This window comes from Ambystoma mexicanum, chromosome 6q, assembly GCF_040938575.1.
Source record: "Ambystoma mexicanum isolate Mex_15411 chromosome 6q, UKY_AmexF1_1, whole genome shotgun sequence".
Taxonomy (NCBI): domain Eukaryota; kingdom Metazoa; phylum Chordata; class Amphibia; order Caudata; family Ambystomatidae; genus Ambystoma; species Ambystoma mexicanum.
In genome coordinates, this window is record NC_090937.1 from 523,655,591 (window position 1) to 523,678,717 (window position 23,127).

The following is a 23,127-nucleotide window of genomic DNA, read 5'->3' on the forward strand; positions in this document are numbered from 1 at the left end:
ATCCAACTGATGGTGGGTGTAAGGTTTATGTAATTAGCAACACGGTGGAGTTGAAGCCAGTTCAAAGCATGGGGATGCTTTATAGAGGCAGGGTCAAACATGGTGATATATTGTGTGTCCATTAGATGCTTTCACACGCAAGGCAAGGTTTCAGAGGTTTGACAACATCATGAAAGTGTTGTCTGCCTTCTCACCCTCGCCCTGAGACCAAACCAGGTCATCTTTAGTGCAGTACGTAGTACTCATCTTTCCAGAAGGCTGGCTTGGTGGGTGCGTCTTTGTCACCAGTCTCTACATGCCAGTGAAGGGAAAAGATTGAACATTTGAATAAACTCTATATTTTAAACAATTCCTAAACGACAAACTTATTTTGTGAAGGTTCTTTTCATGCCTGCCTCCTGTACTCATTATAAAGACTAGTTCCATTGTCCCTTTTCTGGGCTCTGAGCCAGAGGCCTTATTCAGGACACCTTCATTTGTGATTCTGACCTAACACAGAAGGTTTCTGCAATGATGGTTGCCTGTCCACCAATACACTCTTGCTGAATTTCATATTACTTTCCATGTTTCAGGCTCTGGCTTTACTAGCTGTTCAGGGAAAAATGTGCATTCTCTTACAAATTATACTGCATCTCCTTATGCTTCTCATTACATTATTACATTACATAAAATGCACTCACATAATTGTTCGCATAAAGCAAGCTGCATCAGTTTGAGACACAATTGTAAAATTGTAAATTACATACAATCTGTGCTGAATGCTTTTTTGATGCCATCAGAGACACATTGGGCCTGATTCATAGAATGTTTTGTGCGCTAAGTGAGTTTGCTCACTTTTCAGTGGGCAAACCCCAATTTCCTGACTTCCTGAGCAAAGAGGTGGGAGGCTGCAACGTGGGCTGCAACATATGATACCTGGGGAATGTCAGTGGCTGATAGGCAGTTCTTTCATGTCATGTCTGCCTTTCTGTAACCTTCAGGGAGAGCCTATTTTCAAACTGTGTGAATGCTCAATTCCGATGTTTCTACATCTGGGCTCCGGATCTGGAGTCCTCTGCATTGGAACCATTAAAGTTAAATTGTACATGTTCCTGCCCTTCTCAATCATTAAACACGTGCTCTTGCACTCCAGGAGGTGCTGGTGATGCTGACTCTGATGGCCTCTCTCGGCCCAGTTGTGATATCCTGCACTGATTTCCTTTCTAGTGGGCCCACCTTTTTTACACTTTGTCCAGAACCTTCTTTGTGCCCCCAAAAGATCCTTCTTGCCTGCCAGCTCCATCTGCTTGTGTGGGGATTTGAAGGGTTTCTATATGTCAAGGGACTTTTGCAGGATGTTGCGGAGTTGCTTTTTGACTCTATGACTCCAGTGACTATGCAATGGTAAGCATCGGTCTGTTCAAAATGGATTCACTGGCATCTGGGGCGGGACCTTTTCTAGCTGGAGCATCCACAGCACACCTAGGTTTACTTCCAAGCTTCCCTCTTCTGAGAGCTCTGGCTTATCAGATGATTCATTTATTCCTCTCAACTGTATGGTCATCTGCTTGTTGGGGATAGCACGCTGCAGAAACATCCACTGGTGTGCTGCTCCCTTCAGCAACTAATACCCTTCCCTGATTCCCAGTTGTAGGGTGAGAAGCAGCTCTAAATCTGACATGTTTCAGTTAATTTGACAAAGTTCCTGTGCCTCGCCTGCTTTTAATGAGTTTTAGACATGAGGGGCGTGGATGTGTCTGAGTAAGTTACTCCCACAAACTCATGCCTTCAGTGTGGACAAACACCACTTCTCCAGTTAACCACAAAACCACGTGGAATCTAGAGGTGATGCTGCTGGTGTGTATCGATGTTACTTTCTTTGGCAACCGGAGGGTCAAATGGCCTCCTTGGATCTGTCTGCTGGAGTTAGGTACAGGACATCCTAAGAGAGGTCGACTGGTTTGTATTGTACTCTTTGCAGCAACTCTGTTTTAGGTCGGTATATAGCGCATGTATTTTGCTGTGCTATGGACAATTTGAACATGCATATTGGCTGAGCTTCTGAGCTCATTTAAAAAAAAAAAGAAAAAAAGATTGTCCTACTAACTTACTATCATAATAACAAGAATTAACGAATGATACAGAGGCTTACATTGCTTCCCTGATATGCAGGTTGTTTGTCCTCCTCGTTTTCAGAACTGTGATACGTTCTCCCAGGGGCGTTGCTAGGGGAGGCTAAGGGGGCTATAGCCCCTGATCTTTTGGTTGTAGCCCCGGATAGAATCTCAGGAGCTACAACCAAAAGGCTAGCTAGCCCCCAGTCCCAACAGTTCCGACATCAGCATAGCCGCAGGTCATTTCCAGACCTAGCAACTCCCCTGCGTTCTCCGATGTTGCCTTACTTCTCTGTGTTTTTCTACGCATGCTTTCTTTGTCTGGTGTGGCCGTTTGGCCTTTTCCAACCCATTTACTTGCTTACGGTACCTGGCTAGCCGTTGGCTACTTGTCAATAGTTGGCTATCAGGTTTTCCAGTGTGCGCTAAAGGAGCATGAGATCAGAGTGCAAGGGATCTTTTCTGCCTGCAATGCTGAGGTCTGTGATTATGGAGACTGCAATCAAAGGAGCTTTCCGGGGACATGTTAGTAAGAACATGTTCATTAGTTTGGGCTATTAGGTGGTGCTTCAATGCCACCTACATGCAAAATTATTGAAAGGTACACATAGGGAGAAATGGCATATGAGGAGGGACACACAACTAATAGGTGTTGTTTGTTTATTTGGCTACCCATCGACAGCCCATGGCGATGTTATTCCCTATGGTCATTGTCACCCAGTTCTTGTCCCTCCTCGCCCAAAATAGCTCCTCATGTGAACTTTGTGCTCACTTCAATCAAGCCCTATCACAAACGTCTGAGGTAATTACTTAATTGGAGCTGTAACTGTGCTGCTGGTGTACTCAAAATGTCTTAACCAGGTCTGCCTTCAGACACTCTATTTATAAGCACTATGCAAATACTTCACTGAAGTCCGGTTAAAAACAAGCATTGGCAAAGTCAACAATTTTTGGTTCTGTATACATTTTAGGCATTTACCAGGCCCTGCTATAAAATGCCCCGGTGCTCGCACCAGTTTGCACCTGCTAACATCAATGCATAGTTAATACTACTATGGCAGTGCCTGGCAAGTGCCTTTCCCATGCCTACAGGAAGGATCAAACTATTTGCCTTGCCAATGCTTGTTTTTATTGTTGTGGTTTTACTATCTGTTGTAACATCCTTTGTGTTACCAATATAATTAATGACTGACTCATAAAGGGAATGACCAGCGACAACACCCACGTGCTGCTGGTCAAGAAACGCATGTTATCCAGCACCTCAAAATGTCATGAAAGGTAACAAGAATGACTAAGATACCTGGAACATAGCAATGCATGTCAATCAGAACACCCCCTGTATGTACCACCGTATGATTGTATATGAGGTGCCTGGTGAAGGATGTCTCCCCGACCTGCAGTCACTATCTTGGTAATAACTTGAAATTCAGTATCGGCAGGTGTATTTCTGTTATTTTCCCACCATTTCCTAACCCCAAAACGGCCACCTTTCTGCCACTACTTCCCCTCATTGTACCCGTAATGAATGGCCGGCAGACAACAGGCCAGTAGAATACGTCTGAGATGTTTCAGCTCTACAGTAAAGTAAGAGGTACATAACGTAACATGATTTCAATACCGCCGTCAAACAGCAACAGACCATGGACACCAGTGCAGATACTGCGGCCAAAGGCGTTTACTTAATTTCTCGATCTTGCCCATTTATATACTTAGTGCATTATTTCTGTTCCAAGTACTTGCTGTTAACCACTTGTACCTTGTTATAATCTTAAAGCGCCCATGTTTTTTTACCGCCTATTTTGGAACGAAAGAGCAATGTGTACGTGCCATTAATAACACAAAACAGCATCGAAGACGAGCACCTCGGCACCATGTTGCTTCGAGGAATTTCCGCCGGAACTGCCAGTGTTTTGCTTTTGTAATGCAGCTTGCATATAGCAAGGATAAGTGCTATAAATTGTCCTGTCAGTATCTGCCAATTGGAATAAAAGATACATATTTTCCCCGTGGTTTCCGTGGCAACGCTCTGACACCATGAGCCTTCCTAGAGTTCTTTAATGTGATAATAGCCTCCCATATTTTCTGTTGTTCCACTGAAATGAGATGATTCAATTGGGTATAAATCATTTTTTGCAAGGGTTGTTTCTCCTCTGCTGTGATAAATTACCCAATAAATGAGGAGTGTGTGGCCAGAAACACAGAGGTATAGTAACATCTGCACCTGCAGTGACATCACTTCTAACTGCCTCTAGCGCCTGGGAAGAATTACGGACCGAGCTGCGTGGTGGAGCTTTCAAGTAAAACCTGCATTAGCAGTTTTTATTTGATTTGGACTAAGTAGCATGCTAATGCTTTATGGGCTATTACTAATTCGAGGCCCTTTTATATCTCAGTAGTTGTGAGGCCTGCTGCACATTGGGCTGCAAATATGCTCGGTTTTAATGCATTTGCAGCGCTCAAAAGATATATAGCCAGACTTGCAAAGTTTAGGAACTCGGCAGACTATATTTATTTCACAATTAATTAAACTTTACTACTGGTATTATGTGAATGGGTTCTTTGCAACTGTCCTGTTTGTATTTTCTTGTACAATTTATAACATGATAAATTGCTATCCTTCAGCTCCAAACCCAACATGTGGTAGTGTTATATTCTGTACCAAAGTACAGTTTGGAGTTGAGATACGTTCTACAGGGCAATACATTGTCATATATAATGTCATGTATAGTGGATATTAATGTATCATATATAATATATTGGTACTGTACCAGGGGTCCCCCAAAGCACGTAATAAATAATTACCACAGGTAGTCCAAAAAAGTAGCGCACACCAGGCAAGAAGTAACACTGTTTATTACAGCTTGGCGAGCACACATCAAACAGAACAGTGGACCAGAACTGATTGATGAGAGCTGACAACTATCATACAGTGAACATCATTTTTATACGCGTAATACAGTGTAATACTTTTTACTACCAATGTACTAATATCACATTGAAACAAATTTAAATTAGATTGAGTGGCATTTTTGGCCTGCATCCATGGGTGCCTATGTGCTATAACACAAATACATGCATTTGTTCAGCACAGCAGGGCGTAACAAAAAGAACTTGATGCGAATTAGAATTAATGACGTTTTTTGTTTACATGATGACGTCACATGTGAATGTACGCGTGATGTCATCATGTGAAACGCATGCGCCATTTTGGATTTGCAGCGTTTTGCAGTTAACACGGCGGCGCTTCAAATTCAACCGGAACAGATGATGAGGACGGATGCACAGGGATCGATCCCTTATTCATCGTTAAGCATGATTACCGTAGTGTATTTTTCTTACACTTATCTTATTTTGAAATTACTTCATATGCCTTTTCAAATTCTTTTGAAGGGTGCGGGGAATTAACCCAGAGAGCATATTGAGAAAAAATTAACAAGACTTCATTCTTGATGCCAGACCGAACTGTATATGAGGTGGGCACCATAAAAAATTTCTTTAAACACTGTTAGATCTATCGTATCTAACCTATACTAATACCTTGCAAATCCCACATTTGAATTTACAGACATAAGTAAGAACAAGCATACGCAGAGGGTAAGCCCATATAACTTGGTATTATTATCACTCAATACACTTTGGTGGATCATGAGCATGGGTAAAGGGCACATTCCTCTTTTCACACACTACAAGGGTGACATGAGTTTCCAATAGGTGGTCAACCATTAGGGACGCTTGCTATTCCTAACAGTGCACACATATATCTTGGTCTCAGCTTTTTACAGAATATACATGTCATCATAATGCCCAACTGAAATTTCATTTTACCATTGAAATTCATTGTGAATTGAACTTGTTTTTCTTTCATTTTATTCTTTCCATGGATGCTTGCATTCTTCAAACTCACAACAACCTGTGTGGTATGTGTTCACAAACTAATTTACATTACATGGCATACATTGTTTTGATTCTTATTGCCATACCAATTGCATTTACTTTTTATAATATGGCAATGTTACTTTGTTTTCTTTTGATTGATTCTGGCATATATGGATATAAATAGCTTTGATAACGACCCCACTGGTAGAAACCTGTGTCGGCTATACCATTGGACAACTGTATAACCAGAATACAAAAAATACCACTATGGACTTAATGCGTGGACCATATTATTTTTTGTGTAACTGCATGATTAATTCAATTGTATTGAAGATCTCTTACTGTGAATACTAGTGCCAAGCGCAGGGACAGTCTTCCAACAGTTTCTTGTATACTTTCACTATATTGTGAACAATTTTTGGAGTGTTCTTGGCTCGTGGGACTCCCGCTGCTGGATGTTTTTTTTATTCTTTCACTCAAAAAACCCAACAGGTTTGGTAAATAGCTCACAGGACAAGGTATCAATCCACTAGAATTAGCCTTAATAACCATGTATCACACTTAGATAGAATTGTGAATTTTAGCCATGTATCACACTTAGATTGAAATGTGAAGTTTAGCCACACGTCCCATTCAGATTTAATGGTGAAGTTTAGCCATTTGTCACACTTAAGGGCTGTTCATGGAATATTGTGCGTGGAAAATCATACTTTGCATGTCAATTTTCCCAAAAAATATCCTTCATTGATTCATGGAATCGACTTTGCCATATTTTTTTGTTACACTGCATGGCCTTCGCGTTGGTTTGGCGTGTGAGCCAATCGCATGCCCTCAACTGCGCAACACAAAGCGTATTCATGAATATGACCATGCAACCTCACATCCGGGAAATGACCACACAACACTCTCAATCTGCCGAAGGCAGGTGTACAGACACTTATGCATAGGACTCATTGTGCAAAGGTAAGATTGGATGTTGGATTTAAGGGTGTGTGCATACAGCCAGCTTTCAGATCAAACTTAGGGGTGCGTATAAGCAGTGTAGCGGGGTGCAGGTGTGGTTTATGGGGATTTGCACAGAGATTGAACAAGTCATTTCTTGAATCACTGGAAATGATATGCATAGTGTTGGGGTGTTTTTAAAAGTTACTGGGGACCCCACGCAATGTCATCAGGGTGCTGGCTTGGTTGCGGGTGACCCCACGCGGGGTGCATGAGTTTGTGGCCACGTAGTGAGCACAGGTAGCTATTAGTGGCTAGTTCAGTTGTAATAATAATAATAATAATAATAATAATAATAATAATAATAATAATAATAATAATATCATCACAAACCAAGCTCTGTAGCAGCAGAACACTATACAGCCTATAAAGAAAATCAATGGTAGTGAGAATTTAACAAATCATTGTTTATCAAACTACAATATAGTTTTGAACCATGATTGAATCTGCAGTTTGGAGCCAGTGAAATTTGCACAAGAAGAGGGTTAAATGGTCACATTTCCTACAGGCGGTGTTACAGGAGCAGGTGAGTTCCTGTGATCCCTTCAGCAGGGCATTAGCCCTACCGATATACAGTTCCTGGGGAAGTAGGAAGAACTTAATCTTGTGTAGTAGTGAGATCTGATACAAAGCTTTTGTCATCATTTTTTGTAATGTGTTTTTGGAAACATATATTTATATCCACAAGGACGCATAGGGATTTTTCTGAGTAGGTATGGTGAGAGATGAACCTCTTCAAGCACATTTCGTCCAGCAATCTTTGAGTGGGTTCCTGCTTGGAGAGGTGGCAGAAGAGTACAAATTCAGTCTTGGTAGGGTTGAGCTTTAGAAGGCACTTTTCATCCATGCGTGAATGGGGGCAAGACATGAGCAAATGCCATCAATATCTTGTGGGCCATTGATAATTAGGTATAACATGTGCATTTTGGTGTATCACAATGTTGCATATCATCTAAGAGTGAGCACAGATTTGTATATGACCTGGTAGAGAATGGTACTCATTGCTAATCCAGCAGTGACAGGGTGAATTCAGAACTCAGGGAGTCCACGTGGACAGCCTAGAATCTGTCAGATAGGCAGTATGTGAACTATTTATGGACAGGTCTAGAGAATGAAATACTGTGTGCAAGTATGGTGATTAATGTTAATCACAGAAAAAAGGTCCAGGAGGGCTAGCAGGCAAATGTCCCCTTTGTTTATAATCTAAAGGGAGTCAATAACCAAGTGGATGGTGGCTGTTTCAATGCTGCATTTGGGGTGAAACCCAGTTTGGTAATAATGATTTTTTTTTGGAGGTAGTTCATTTGTCACTACTGTCTTGTCAATAAATTAGAGGCTTGCGATTAGCCGGTAGTTGGCTAGGAATACCTTGTGGGGTTGCATTTTTCTGAAGTCGGAATTTGAGCACTTTTTGAGAGGGCTAGGAACAACCCCTCACTGAGGGAAGTGCTGACTATCATAAGAAGATCAGTAAGGTCAGGCCCAATATGTTATTTAAAGATGGTGGCCAGGAGGATGTCATTGGTATAAGAAGTATATATTAAGAATGTGCGCATGAACGGGAGGTCCTTCGATGAAATGGCAGAGGCGTTGGTCCAGGACTGAATGTCTCAGTAGGGAATAGGAGAGGACGGCAGATGATTTGGAATGCTCAATGTGAAGCCTGATGTTTATTGTTGATAAATACATTATTGGAAGTCTTATATTTCTACCAGGATGCCGAGGCCCCAGTGCCTGGTGTGGGAGGTTAGATGTGCTTGACTGCTGCAAAAACGGCTTTGCTCCTCTGTTTGATCATTTGTTAAGAGAGATGTCTTGAGTATACCAGGAGGTGGAATGTTTGGTTTTGGGGCACCTCATATTTTCCAGTGTGAACATATCTGCCAAATCCATTGAGGCTTGGTTAAATTTGTCTAATATTGTGGTGACATTCGCAGAGGTAGGGACATTGGAGAAACTGTTATATAGTACCCCTAAGTAAAGTTTTTGAATAAGTGGTATACCAAAATGGGACATTTATAATATACATTGAGGGCTGCCAGTGAGAGTGATAAGGAAAATGGTATAGCTGCATGGTCTGTCTGAGCACAATGAGGGTCTGGACAGCTGAGGGAGAGGGTTAAGATGAGTCATAGGGTAAACCCCTAACACTTGTGGGGCTAGTACATTCAGGGTTATTTTCAGAGAATCATCATGGGACACTTACATCTGTAGTGTTTTTGTTTTCTTGGATCGAGGAAGGTTAAAGACCCCAAGGAAAATGTTGGTTGCATGAGAGCCGGAAACCGTTGAATGAAAATGTGTAATCTCATTTAGGAAAGTACCACACCAATGTGGTGGTATGTAGATGAGGTGGTGATGTGAAAGTGGCTGAGTCCTTAGGTCATTGGGGAAATGGGCAAGAGAGAATTTCCATTGAATCTAATAGTAATTGATTGTGTAGTATACAAATGCAGCAGATATTGTTGATGACTGCCACTCCTCCCCACAATTTCCCTAACTAGTCCATACATTAGATACTGCATTGGGTGGGGTGAGACCATCATATATTTTGCAGGAGGTTGGTGTGAGTCAGGTTTCCGTAATGTAGATAACTTTGAATCTATGTATGATGATCAAGCCAAACATGTTTGCTGCATGTAGGACACCTGAGTGAGCCTTAGTCACCATTAAGGAGCAAGTGGGAAAGGTGAGCAGTAGTAAGAGGAATTCCAAGATTGCTGACCTGGTTAGATGAATGGTGAAGATGTGTGTGTATTCCCAGGTTGACCATGGAGTATGTGGGGATGACCTGGGTTTCTTAGAGATGCATGTTATGTCTTCTTAGTAACAAGGTGAAGAGGATCCATCCCCTTGCCCTGCAAGGCCCAGAAAGGCACAAATGGACAATGGCCTGGAATGTATACATACTTTGATGAGGACACCAAGTGACGAGGATGCCTAAGGGGGACGTTTTAAAGGATGGAGAGCAAGAGGTGGGAAGACCGACGTCTCTTGATCTGCTCTCACCACTTCTGTTACTTGAGACTTGATATACTTAAGCCACTCATATCCATTAAATTGAAGACCAACGTTTTTGTGGTCAGCAGAGTATATCAGGCACAAGGCAGGAAGAAATTGGTCCAGTGACTTGTTTGTTTGTTTGTTTGTTTATTCATCTGTAATGTGCACCAGACCCAAGGGTGTCAGGGTGCAGCAGTTACAGGATATGCACAGCTTGGTTATACAGTAAAATTCCTACACACAAGTAAAAATAGACAGGTCAGCTATATAAATAATTACACAATGAGATTTTTACAGTGCGGTAGAGCTCACGTATGCACAAATATACAAGTATCTTCAATGGATGAAGGCAGTGTGGTCAGGTGCTCATTTGGAGACGACTAGTAATCAGAGGATTTAAGCCAGTTTATGTAGTTGAGACGGAAATTCAGGAAGGATTGATTTTCCCTGAAGGTGTGTGGCAGGGAGTTCATAACTGGGCAGACTTGACGGGGAAACTACAACCTCCAACCTTAGTAAACTTATATCTGGGGGTGATGAGACAATTGGAATTGGCCAGTCTTGTGGTTCTAGAAGAGGGTCTCCTGTGGAATCTGTCTATGAGGTATGTGGGTCCAGCATTGTTCAGTGCTTTATAAGCAAGGGATGCAGTTTTAAGCTGAATTTTATTGAAGGTCGATAGCCAGTTGTTTTGGCGCCTAATTGGAGTCATGTGTGATTTTCTAGCCATGCTGGGAAACACTCTTAGAACATTATTTTGTAGGATTTGTAGCCTCTGTATGATTGATTTGTTAGCTCCAATATAGAGGCAGTGCAATAATCAAGCCTCAACAGTATGAGGGCTCTGGCTAGGATAATGCAGCTTTCGTTAGAGAGAAAGTGGTTTCCCGTTCTAATGAGCTTGCAAGTGTAAGCTCTGGTGGATGCCAAGGTGTTCACTTGTTTGTTGAAGGAAAGGGTGGAGTTTATATAAAAACCAAGTTGACCTCTTTGGCAACCTTGATGTAGTTGCTGTCAATAAGGAAGGAGGTGTAGTCCTGGTCTAAATTCTTTAGGTTGGAGTGGGTGCCCAGGATGATAAACTCTGTTTTGTCATCATTCAGGCATAGACCGTGGGTGGCCATCCATGCCTGGATGATGAGGTACACTCTATTCACCAAGGCCACATCGTTAGCGTAATCCCCTGAAAGTGGAAGGAGAATCTGGGTATCATCTGCATAATTGGTGTAGGTGATAGCAAGATTGTCCAGATCATAGAAAAGGGGCTTGGTGAAAATATTGTACAATGTAGGTGAGACACAGGATCCCTGGGGCATGCCGCATGTGATGGGGATGGGGTCTGCTGCTGCGAAGGGCGGAAAAGACCTGCATGGTTCTATCACTTAGGAAAGACTCAATCCAAGTGATGGCCTCTTTGGAGAAGTGTGCGGCTGAGTCCAGGTGGTTACATAAGACCGTATAATCTACAAGGTCAAATGCTGACGATAGGTTAAGCAGTAAAAGGAGGGTGGTTTTTCCTTCATCTCTAAGCTCATCGACTTGGGCCTTAAGATCATTAAGGGCAGTCTTGGTTCCATGTAGTGGGTGGAATCCAGATTGTCGTGCCCCTAGCAGTTTGTGGTTTTCCAAGTATTTTTGTATTTGGAGGTAGGCAATCAGTTGTGATAGGACGGTAGTTAGTAGGTATAAGTAGGTTGAATATTTGCTTTTTTAACAGTGGTAGTACCCAGGATTGTTTAAGGGTAGTATGGATGGTACCAGATACAAAGGAGGCGTTGATAAGTTTAGAAATGAATAGTGCAAGGTCTCTAGCAGCATTCATTATCAGCTGGGCTGGGCAAAGGTCGCCCTGGCAACTGGATGGCTTAAGAGAGAGTATAACTTTTTCTACCTCCAAAATGAAAGTTTTGGTAAAGTTAAAACGGACTGAAGGGTTGACTGCTGGTTCTTTAGAATGTTGATCAGACAAGGTTCTTGGCATGTTGGATAAGGTGTTTATTGAGGCCTTTTTATGGGCTATTTTGTTTTGAAGGTTACTTTGTTAGATAGTGCTAGTTGTATGTGTGAACACCATGATTTTTCCTTGGTGCAAATATCAGGAATAGGGATGGACGTTTCTAGTTCCTTGAGAATGGTGAATAATTCTTTCTTACCGGAGTTGGCCTTGGAGATGCGCTCATTTTAAGACTTGCGTTTGCATAGGCACATTTCTTTTTTATATTGAGATGAGACTTCAGATAGTTTGGTTTTGTTGGTTTCTGATGGGGATAATCTCCAGGCCGTTTCACAGCATCTCTTTTGTTGTTGTAATTCCTTAAACTGAGGGGTGAACCATTTGTTTAGATGGGATTTGTGCTTACTGGGTCTAGGTTTAAGTGGAGCAATGGAATCAAGTGTGGTTAACATCATTTTGTTATATTCATTAACAAGAGTTTCTGGATTTACGTTGTCTGCCAATGCTTTAAGGGGAGGGTGGATGGCAGGGATCACCTTGTCGGCCCGAATGTTCTTTGTGTTCCTTGTTAAACAAGGTGGGGCAACTGGTGTGGTGAGGCAACTTGTTCCTGCTACCTCTTCTGTTGCAGGCTGGATCAGCTTAAGCCACTGGTGTCCATGAAGTGAAGGCCTGAAGTGGGTGTAGTCTGCAGTGAATGATGGATCAGGTGAACTGATCTCCTTGCATTTGCTGCTAGAGTCTATTTCTGGTTAAGCTACTTGTGTCCCTTATTGAAGCCATATGTGCCTTTGTTAACAGGGAATGGTGGGAAGAAAGTGGGAAGAGCAAGGTCAATTGGCCTGCTCTTTCAGAGTCTGCTTCTGGAAGGTGGATTGCTTATTCCACTGGTGCCCCTTACATGAAACACAAGGTGAGCACTGTCAGCAGTGGATGGCAGGCAGAAGACAGGAAAAGTGAGGTCACATGCTGCTGTCTTACCAGTGATGCAGAGAACAAAGTTTCAGACCATTACCAAGCCCTAACAGGAACAAACAGGAATTATCCTTTTCTCATCTGCCTTTAGCTTTGGACACATAGGTGACAGGTTCCATGTGTTCTGAGAGTTAAGGAAGGAATGACAGGGGCAGGACTGAGCAGGTAGTTGAGGCAGAGGTCACACGGCCTTGATCAATGTGCAGAATCTGAGTAGGTGTAAAAGAAAATATGGCATGGATTTCAGCTTTTGCGAAAAAGAGTGACACAAAACAAGCTCCAATAGATTAGCAGGTGCGCGTGGTGGGGGTCACATGACCTAGATACGCTTGTAACAGCTGACAAACTGCATACAGTTACTTTTTCACATTTGACAGTGTCTGTACTGCTGGCAATAGTTGCAACAGGTTGTCAAAACAATAGAGGATATAGCATACAAATTAAATAGAACTTCATATTTTATATAATATTCATATTTCAATTTTGCAGTCCAGGAGATGTTATGTATCTCAATCCTACTTAACTACATTAAACTCACGTCAGACTCTAGTTTTTATTTATGATGAATGCAGCTGTTATTGGCAATACATATTTGAGTTCCATTCATTTTTACCACATCAGTCACATTTTTCCAATGAATCTGACCTTCGACAGTCAGCATATGGCCTAATTCATCTTGTCACAGCATTGAAGTTATGGTTTCAGAGCATTGGCTTCACAACTTTGGAGTTTTGGAGCATCTTTCTGAGATAATGGGCCTCATTACACGGACGGCGGTAAGGGTTAACGGTCACCGTTAATGGCAACGGTGACCGTTAACCCTTACCGCCGTACTACGAGGTCCCTTTGCGGGTTGGAGGATTTAACGCCTGCTTCTTGCAGGAGTTAAAATCCAACCCGCTAAGGGACCTCGGAGCTAATTACGGCACCGCAAAATTGCGGTGCCGTAATTAGCGCCTTCCCCATTTCCATAGAGCCCTATGGGGCAGAAATGGGAATGGGGAAGGGCAATGGCGGAAAGGGGATTTACCGCCCCTCCAACCTTGGAATGGGGCGGTAAATCCCCTTTCCGCCAAGGCGGCGCCAGTATTTTACCGGCATTAGCCATGGCGCTAATAGCGCCATTGCTCACCGCCTACTGTGTAATGAGGCCCAATGTCCAGTTATACCAGAATCTGATCCACACTTGTAGCCTCAACTTGAGGATGCTCAATATATAATACCTGTACTCTCCTTGGACTCTCCAGACACCTCGGTGAGCTACCGAGTCTCATTTGCAGCGGACCCAAATTCCTGGTGTTACCTATACACTGGAGTCTGCATTGCCAAATGGTCCCAAATGCAATTAAGGAGCAAGTCAGTTAAAACAATTCCACACATTTCTTCAGGGCTACACAGTTCTGAGGAAAAACAAAAAGTTGATAGCTTGAAGGTTTTGAATAAATCATAACCACAAGGAGATTTCGGGGCAACCCTCCAGACCACCATTTTTCAACATGCTAAGCCATTACAGTAGTGGAAATCAGGCAATGTCTCACCCCAAAAGGGGCAGTCCAGCCAAACTGCTAGGTCACATCCCTTCTGCGCAGGAGCATAAGAATCCCCAGACATGTTTCAGCCTTGTTGGGCATCATCAGTGAGGAGTGCCCAGGATCAGGCTTTATTCAATGTCTCTGGGCGGGACTGGTGCTTGATGTCATCAGTGATCAAACTCAGCTGGTCATTCAGGTAAACTTGTACCTGTCCTCAAGCAATATATCATTCAACTGTTTGACTTGCAGTTGAGATGGTAGGTGTAACATTTGTTAGTACTGTCTGCATTATATAGCATACATCTTTGATGCCTTGACATTCTCCTATGCTTGCACAATGCTGTAATTATTTTGGTAGCTTACTGCAGCTCCCCCAAACTTTGATCTTGGATAGTGACTGTTTAAACATTTCAGGTCAAGGTTTCTGAATTCCCCTTTCCCATACAAGATGTTCCCGGCATCCACATTATCTGCAGCTCACTGTCACCATATCTTTCAGCCGTGCCAGTCAAATTGCTGCTCCTTCAGAACAATTTGGAAAATGAGACATTACTTTATGTTTGAGATTGTCTAGAAGAACTGTAAAAACCCAAGAGTCAAGTTGAGAATGGTCCTCCTCTACATATTTGTTTTCATTATAGAAAGGGAGTCTGAGGTTCCAACATGATTAATTCTTTTAGCAGTTTAGCATTGGGGGCAGAGTGTAAGGTGAACACTGAATTTGTGTACAAATAGATTGAGGAACACATGGTTTACCTAAGTAAGCACATTCATTGTCTTCCATGCATTGATGCCTACTCGTCAGATCAGTATGAGTTTCAAACAAAACATGAAACATATTCCCTCAGAACTTCCCCTTCTTCCATGGACTGACACCTGGAGCAATAATGGCCTCTATTGTCTATGGCAGTCACTTTGTTCTAATATAACTCATCCAAATGAATCCATGTGCCATTACTGGGTCTTTTACCTCTGTCATGATGCCATTGCTCATTTATTGGAATGATCACCAGTGGAGTGTGCCCTGCTCTAGAAAATATAGAAGAGTACAACAGCAGGAGCAGTATTCTATATCAGTATAGGCCACCCTGAATGCTTAACCTATGGTTCAAATTGTGGAGGAATATGCTCAGTCTTTACACCTACTGTCTTTCTATCCAACTATGGATCAGGTGATGCTTTGTTAATCTCTTTCTCTTTTTCGTTAGTGTCCCCATACGGTAATATTTTGCACTTGGATGGCACTTACTAAATTGTGCACTCAATAGATCTGGATATAAATACCAAGTAATATAGTATACTGCACTCATATGATGCAGTCCCACAATTCCCTTCTTGTCATACAACAATCGATCAGTGCCACCACAAGAAAAGTTTTCTAACTTGCTCAGTACTAATATTTTATTGTCAGGGAAAAAAGCATAGTGAAATATCTCTCACATGAGTAGCTGTTCAACAACAATATCTACTCTGCTAAACAGAATTAGCTCCAGAATGTTCAGTTGCTGAGTCAATCGCTGTCATTGCTGGCCAACAGAAGTTCACATGGGTCCAGTCTGGGACATCTTGGTAGCGCAGTGCAATATCTGTAACCAGGAGGACATAGCATGCTCACACCTTCTCCTTGACAGACCATGTTTTCTTCAGTGCTTTTTTTTAATGAACATCAAGGACCCCGGCAGGAAGGTGTGACACAGACCAAAGTGAACCCGGAGGTCCAGCAATGGCATATGTCTGGAACCCTATGCTTGAAAATGAAACATGGCAGAGCAGCCTTCTCATACCTCTCAGAAAAACTCTGTAACTCTCTCCTCAAGGAAATATGCACAATAGAAGCACACCTGACCCTCAGGATATCACTAAAAACCTGGTTCTTTAATTTGAAAATCTAAAAACAAAGCAGACACTAAGAGAAATACCCAACCTCAATACAAATGATACACCACAAATGAGTGGGTCACTGTTGGCCTTCCTGGCCAACTCAACAAAAATGGGCAGGATCAACGGAAGAAAAACAAACAACCCAGGCAGCACTGCCATAAAATATCACCATCACTAACATTACCACTAGTAACATTCTCAGTATTCCTTCAAATACAAACACAATTTCCAAGTACAACACCCACATATGACTACCATAAACCCAACTCTAAAATCCTATGCACAATATACACCTCCCCCAAGAACTCACTCAATCACAGCACATTCAAATTCAAATGCTACGCCACAGGCACACAAAACAACCTATACACTCAAGGAGAAACTCTGCATCTCTGGTGAACAGTGCACAACCAGAAGCCAGGACATGCACAGACTCGAAATCCACTGCTGCAAAAAGGAAAGGGCCAGAAAACAAGCATTCTCTTAGGACTCCCCAAGACTATGGAACCTCCTCCCCATCTGCATTAGACTCGCCCCACGGTCCTATAATTTAGAAAAGAACTCAAGACCCACCTCTTCAAGAAATCTCAAAACCTAGGCCATCACATCGCCCCTCGCGCCATGTGACTCGTTAGATGCCGCTGGACCCTCTCCTCCCCACCACCCGGTGGTGCTGTACCTCTCCTCTGTCCCCCGCTGTAGATCTGTTCTGTTGTTAAAACGGTGAAGTGCTCCGTTATGCATCTGTAATGTTGTACAGCTCTTTAGAGCTCTCTGTTATGCATCTGTATTGTTGTATACCTCTGTAAAGTGCTCGATTGCTTCTCAAAGCTAGGTCTGTGCCCAATAAATACAATAATAATAACAATAAAAACAATAATAATAATAGACTCAAACACCGGAACACCCACTAACGCATACCACCTTGAAGCAACTTTGGCACACAGCGACCCATTTTTTCTGAACTGAAATTAGCAACATAACAGCAAAAGCACTCTTACACTCTCCCTCACCTCCATCTAACCCCCACCCCCTATTTTATTTCAGATCCACCAGAGTGCCTGGAGACCATGCAAATGACAGTGGTGAGTGTTACAAATCACAATAACCTAAGAGCACTGCAGGTTCTCTTACCAGAGCATGTTGGACACGTCGATAAACACATTTTACGACTAGTTTAATGCAGCATCATTCAAACACGGCATGCTTCTTTGGCTCAGTGTCATTGGCTCATTGGCAACGGAGGAGCTTCTGGCAAGCACATTAATCTGCTAGTGAGGACCTCATGGGGGCTTGAGCCAATCATTCTGTTCGCAGTTTTTTTTACATGATAGAAAATCTGGACACTTCAAAATAGTCTCTACAACCTTCAGAAATCTTTTTCAGCATGCCATATTGTCATTCGACCAAATACACTGATTGTGGCTGAGAGGGACAATGGGACGTTTGCTAACTACTCAGTATCTTACAAAGCTTGTGCTTTAATTTACTAGATCAGTGTTAATACTCACTGGCACTTTAAATAGTGAAAAGTCTGCTCACAGTGCTTTACAAATGGCCTATGTGCCAGATCAGTGGGTCATGTATGCTTTATTTATTTTGTTAGAAAAAAAAACACAATCCCAAGGGCCTATTACATTCCTGCTACTTTTGACAGTTTTATGAATTCACACTGGATCTGTGCGAATGGAAGCAAAAACCTGAGACAGACCATTCTATTTAGCTGAGCCACCATTCCACCGTTGTCAACATGTGTGATGTCAAAAAGCAAAAGTGCAAACGAATGAAAAGGGGATTTGGGAACGATTATACGAGCTACATGATTGCCCCAGTGAATGATTGTAAAGGATACCACCTGCTATGCTCCGAGTATGTTTCTCAGTATCTGGGCCACACGGCTCCATTTCTGCCAGCTTGTGGAGTGTGGGATAAGGTGGAACAATCGGCTTTACATGCATTTGTGGTAACCATTTCTCTGCCAGTGGAAGTGAGGAAACGGCAGCCAAATCAGCACAAAGGAATATTCCTAGCCAGCATTTTAAAAATGAGAGTTCAAAGTAGTTCAAATAAAGTTTGCAACCGAAAGTCTATTATTCAGGTAATACATGAACAGACTATCTATACGTTCCTCAGCCAAGGCTGTGGCGGGACTAAAGAATGATTCTGTGGCACAGTTCCTGTGCACATGTGAGGTCTAGTCCACTCATAATCAGACACAGGGCATCTTTTGGGGGTTTGATGCCATTTTGAACTAATACAGCCCACTGAAATACGATGATGTTGAATTTGGTGATTGCCTTGCTCGAGCACTATTGGTTTCGGACCATCAGGATGTGATCCTAGAGGACAAGGTGTCTGCCACTCTCCTAGCCAAGGATTTGACTCAACATGTAGTGCATGCTCATGATCTGCATCCTAATTAAAATTGCCTGTGTGCCCCAGTTTACCTAACACTTTTGGCAGGATTTGCGAATCTTAATGGGAACACTTTTTCACCATATGTCACCAAAAAGCACTGTGCAGAGTAAGTCTTTGAATCAAAAAAATGTGCAGTACCTCCGTGCTTTCAAGGTGGTATCAGAGGGGTCTGGATGGAGCTTTCATGGACAGCATAGTGTGCCTATAATAATGTTGTGCATTCTTTTTTTTTCTTCCAATTAGCCCTTTTTCTGCGTGTATGCGTTTAATCCTAATTTCATTCCTTTAGGTACACCAGAGGGTTCCCAGATTCTAGTGATTCATAAATATAAATGAAACATTCAGCGAGCAATAGAGTGCCAGCCAGAATTTATGAATGGTAATACCTATGGACAAGTGATTTGTCTGACATTGGAAATCCTTATGTGCTGTGTGAGGGACGGTTTTGGTGGTACAAAATCCATCTGAATTTACAATCAAACACACAATTATGTCCTAGGTTCTATGTACAAAATCCTCTTCAGATTTGTTGAAGGGATTCCCCCACTGATGTATTGAATTCATGTTCAGACCCATGTGAAGGTGCACTTGAAGGCACCACACTAATCCCACTGCTGACGGACTCCATGATCGTGATTGATGTTTCGCCTATGTTTGTGGTACTCCACGTTCATTCAGGAACAGCTTTGGTACCTAGTCAATTAGGTGAGATATGGATTTGAGGAGAAATCTTGAGAAGTAGCTTCCCAAGCCCCTGCCACTCTTCTAGTGATATCTTTGCATTGCCAACATGCAGACTGCATGGAAAGTGGGGGGGCGGTTTAGAAGGGGGCCGTACTATTAGGCCTCAGTGGAAGACACCTAATAAGCTGCTGCCATGGTAGACCCGTACAAGGAATGTGGACCCCTTGGCCCCCTTTGTAGGAGGACACTGATTGTGTGGAGGTTTGAGAAGTTCAATTTTACAAGGGGCGTGTACTTATTTTCCAAGTCCCAGTCAGGTATGTGACTGGCTCCCAGTTCACAGTTGCCAGTATACCATTCCAGTGCACACAAGGGTCTTTGGGAATATCCTGGGGTTGCATGCAACCTGGCTTTTCAATGTTTGTGTAATGCCCCTTAACGTATTTGAAGAAATGCGTCCAAATAATATTGCCAATATGTGAGGTTTGTAAAAACATTTTGAATAATATGTAAACATCAGTCTTGTTACAGTGTGGTGTATTTCTTCGTTTTATCTCAGAATACAAAGTTGTTTGATGAGGACCACACATTAAAGATATTGCATTGTTTTGATGAGTTCTTTTCACATTGTCATTTGTTTGCAAACTATAAAGTAATAAATTGGATCCATTTTGTTGCTGGCAACGACAGCATTGATTTCCTGCTGCTCCATTCCAGAAATGCTTCATGTGCATTTGTGAAACATTCAGTAGCATTCAGCTAATATGAAATCTGCAGCACAGAATATCGGTATGGTACACAGTGAACTTGACTACTGCACAAAAATGTTGCCCCTCTGTCAGCTAGTTATTTTCATCTTAGATAAGACTCGTTTGTCAAATATTGAAGGGGTCTTACTGACAAAGACTTCAATCATGCGGAAAGCTGTTTTTAGATTTCCATAAAACAAAGAAGACACCATTTACATGATAAATGACTTGCAGAGGAAAATCCGAGCGGCCTACCAAAGAACTTGATTTAGTTATCACTGATGTGTCCTTCAATCTCTAGCAGAATGAAAAGGAAGGACTTGCAGCTAATTGTGACAGGAAAACACAACTCATTGGACCAGGCTCCCAAAGAAGGAAGTGAATCATAAGTGATTGCACTTGAGGGAGCATAATATAATGTGTGATCATACAACTTTCTTATGATGACCTCTAAGGAGGTGGTGGGAGGAGCATGAAACGAACAGACTTTTTTATTAGGTCAAGTGTTTTTCTAAACAGGGAAAATAAATCTACTTAATAAACTGCGGCCATTGCCGTGTCTAAGGCTCCTTCATATGTTGTGGTTGTGGCCATGTCAACAATCACATTATTCAGCTAGGTGCACATTCTTCGTTTTTGAAATAAAGCAAGAAAATGCTCAATGTGGCCACTTAGTTTGGTGTGCGATAACTTGTATTAAATGGGACCTATTGTTTGCTTATTTAATTACACTTCAACCTCCAGGTTGTCAGCAGTAACCGCAACAGAAAAATATCAAACATCCATTACATGTTTTGCGCTGCAGTGAAGTTTTTTTAAAAAAAGAAGCAGAATTAGTCTATGGTTGTGTATGTTTTCTGATTATTTCCGATTATTCAAGTTTCAAAATGTTGGAAGCTGCATGTCTTTCGCATGAAGATGATACAAAGCCCGAAGGAAGCTGTAATGGAAGCACGAGAAATAGTGTATAAAGAAAAGAGTAGGGGGCCCAGGACACAGTCTTGGGAAATACCATGAGAAAGAGGGAGAGTATGGGGAGGAAAACCCACCCTAGAAAACCGGTTAGGAGCAGTGAGAGAGATACGAACAAAACCAGTCAAGAGCAGAGGAGTGGAAACTAAGATGATTAAGAGAAGAGAAAAGAACAGAGTGATCATCCGTTTAGAATGCAGCTGATAGGTCTATAAGAACGAGGATAGAGCAAGGTCTTGAGTAACTAGCTGTGAGAAGCGTTTCAGAGACAGCAAAAAGAGCAGAATCACTAGAGTGAAAGACCCGGAACCCAAACTGATAGGAAAGAAGTGGGGGCACAGAAATTAAACTAGAAACCTGAGAATAAACAATTCACTCTAGTAATGCAGAAATGGGAGGGAAATTAGAGGGACATAAGGATTAATGGAAAGTTTTTCAATGATAGGGATAGAGTAATTGGTGGAATTTCTGAGAGAGTAATTCAATAAAGCAGTAAGGAGAAAAATAGACCAATGCAATAAGAGAAGAAGGAAGAGGGCCACAGAGGTCTGTAATAGAATGGACAGCACAAAGAAAGAGTAGAGACTGAGAGTGTGAGAGAGAAGAACAATAGTCCATAATACCTGAAAGATAAGGTGAGGAAGAAATAGAAGAATGAAAAGGAGACATTTTTGAAGAGGAATAATTAGCAAAGCCAGAGGCAGAAAGAGACGAGAGAGATGTGCCAAGAGAAGGAAGTGAACAAATATAACTGAGATTCATAAAAAGTCAGCGAGGATGAGCTGAAACGTAGGCAAATAGATCATTAAAATAGGTTTGTTTAGTGGAGAGGAGCATTGAGTCCTAGACTGAATGATAGGTATAAAAGTAGGTAGGTAGGTATGTGGAAACCTTGCTAAGAGCAACACATCACATCAGACGAGGCATCCAGGCACAGATCTCAGTTGCGGGCCACAAGTAAAAAGTCAAACACTAGGGATCAGCCAGGTCTTCAGGTGTGTCCTGAAAATTAAGTGGTCAGACTCATCCAGAATGGTAAAGGGCTAAGAGTTCCAGAGAATCAAAGCTGGACAGCAAAGGTGTGACTGCCCCATCTATGTCTCGTGAATTCAGGAATAGTCAAGAGTTTAACAGAGGTGTTGTCCAAAAACATACTAAGCGAAACAGGTCCTTGTTAAAGGTAAAACCGTTTTGTAGTAAGATTTATGCGTTAGGCACAAGGCTTTAAATTCCACTCATTTTGCCACAGGAAGCCAATGCAAGCTGTGAAGAGAAGAGGAAATATGATAATATTTACTGCAGGGTAAAATCAACCTTAAGCCGATTGTTAGATATATTGTAATTTAGATAGAGATTTCTTTGGGGGGCCCAGATAGACAGCATTGTAGTAATCAAGGTGACCGGAAATAAAATCATTCATATACCGCACTTCTCAGAGAATGAGAAATAGTTCAGGACGTCTGAGTATTTAGTTGAAAGAAGCATCTGCTCAGCAATTTGCTAATTTGCTCCTCCAAGGACAATTCAGAGTCTAACCGGATGCCAAGATTACATACTGAAAAAAATGGTTTGATATGACATGATATGGCATTTATAACGCGCCTATACACAAGTGTTTCAAGGTGCGACGAGGCAAGGGAGGGGAAACAGAGGGAAGACAGTGACAGCGATCCTACTAGGCCAGGTGACATTGAGATTGCGCAAGTGCAGGTAGGGGGGAAGGGGAAAAGTGCAGGGGGAAGGGAATGGGCAGTACATGGGATAACAGTAAAATAATTAAAGACAATAAATAATAAATAAAAGTGCAGCCAGCTGGAGGCAAGTGCGGGGGGTAAGTGCAGACATCAGAGGTCAAGTGCTAGTAGGGGCTGTAGGGATACAGAAACAGTCACAGAGTGCAAGGCTTGCCAGTGAGGCAGTGTGGTATGCAGCTGGCGGGGAGGGCGCCTGGTCCCGAGATCAGAGGGTAGCCAGGTAACTAGTGCAGC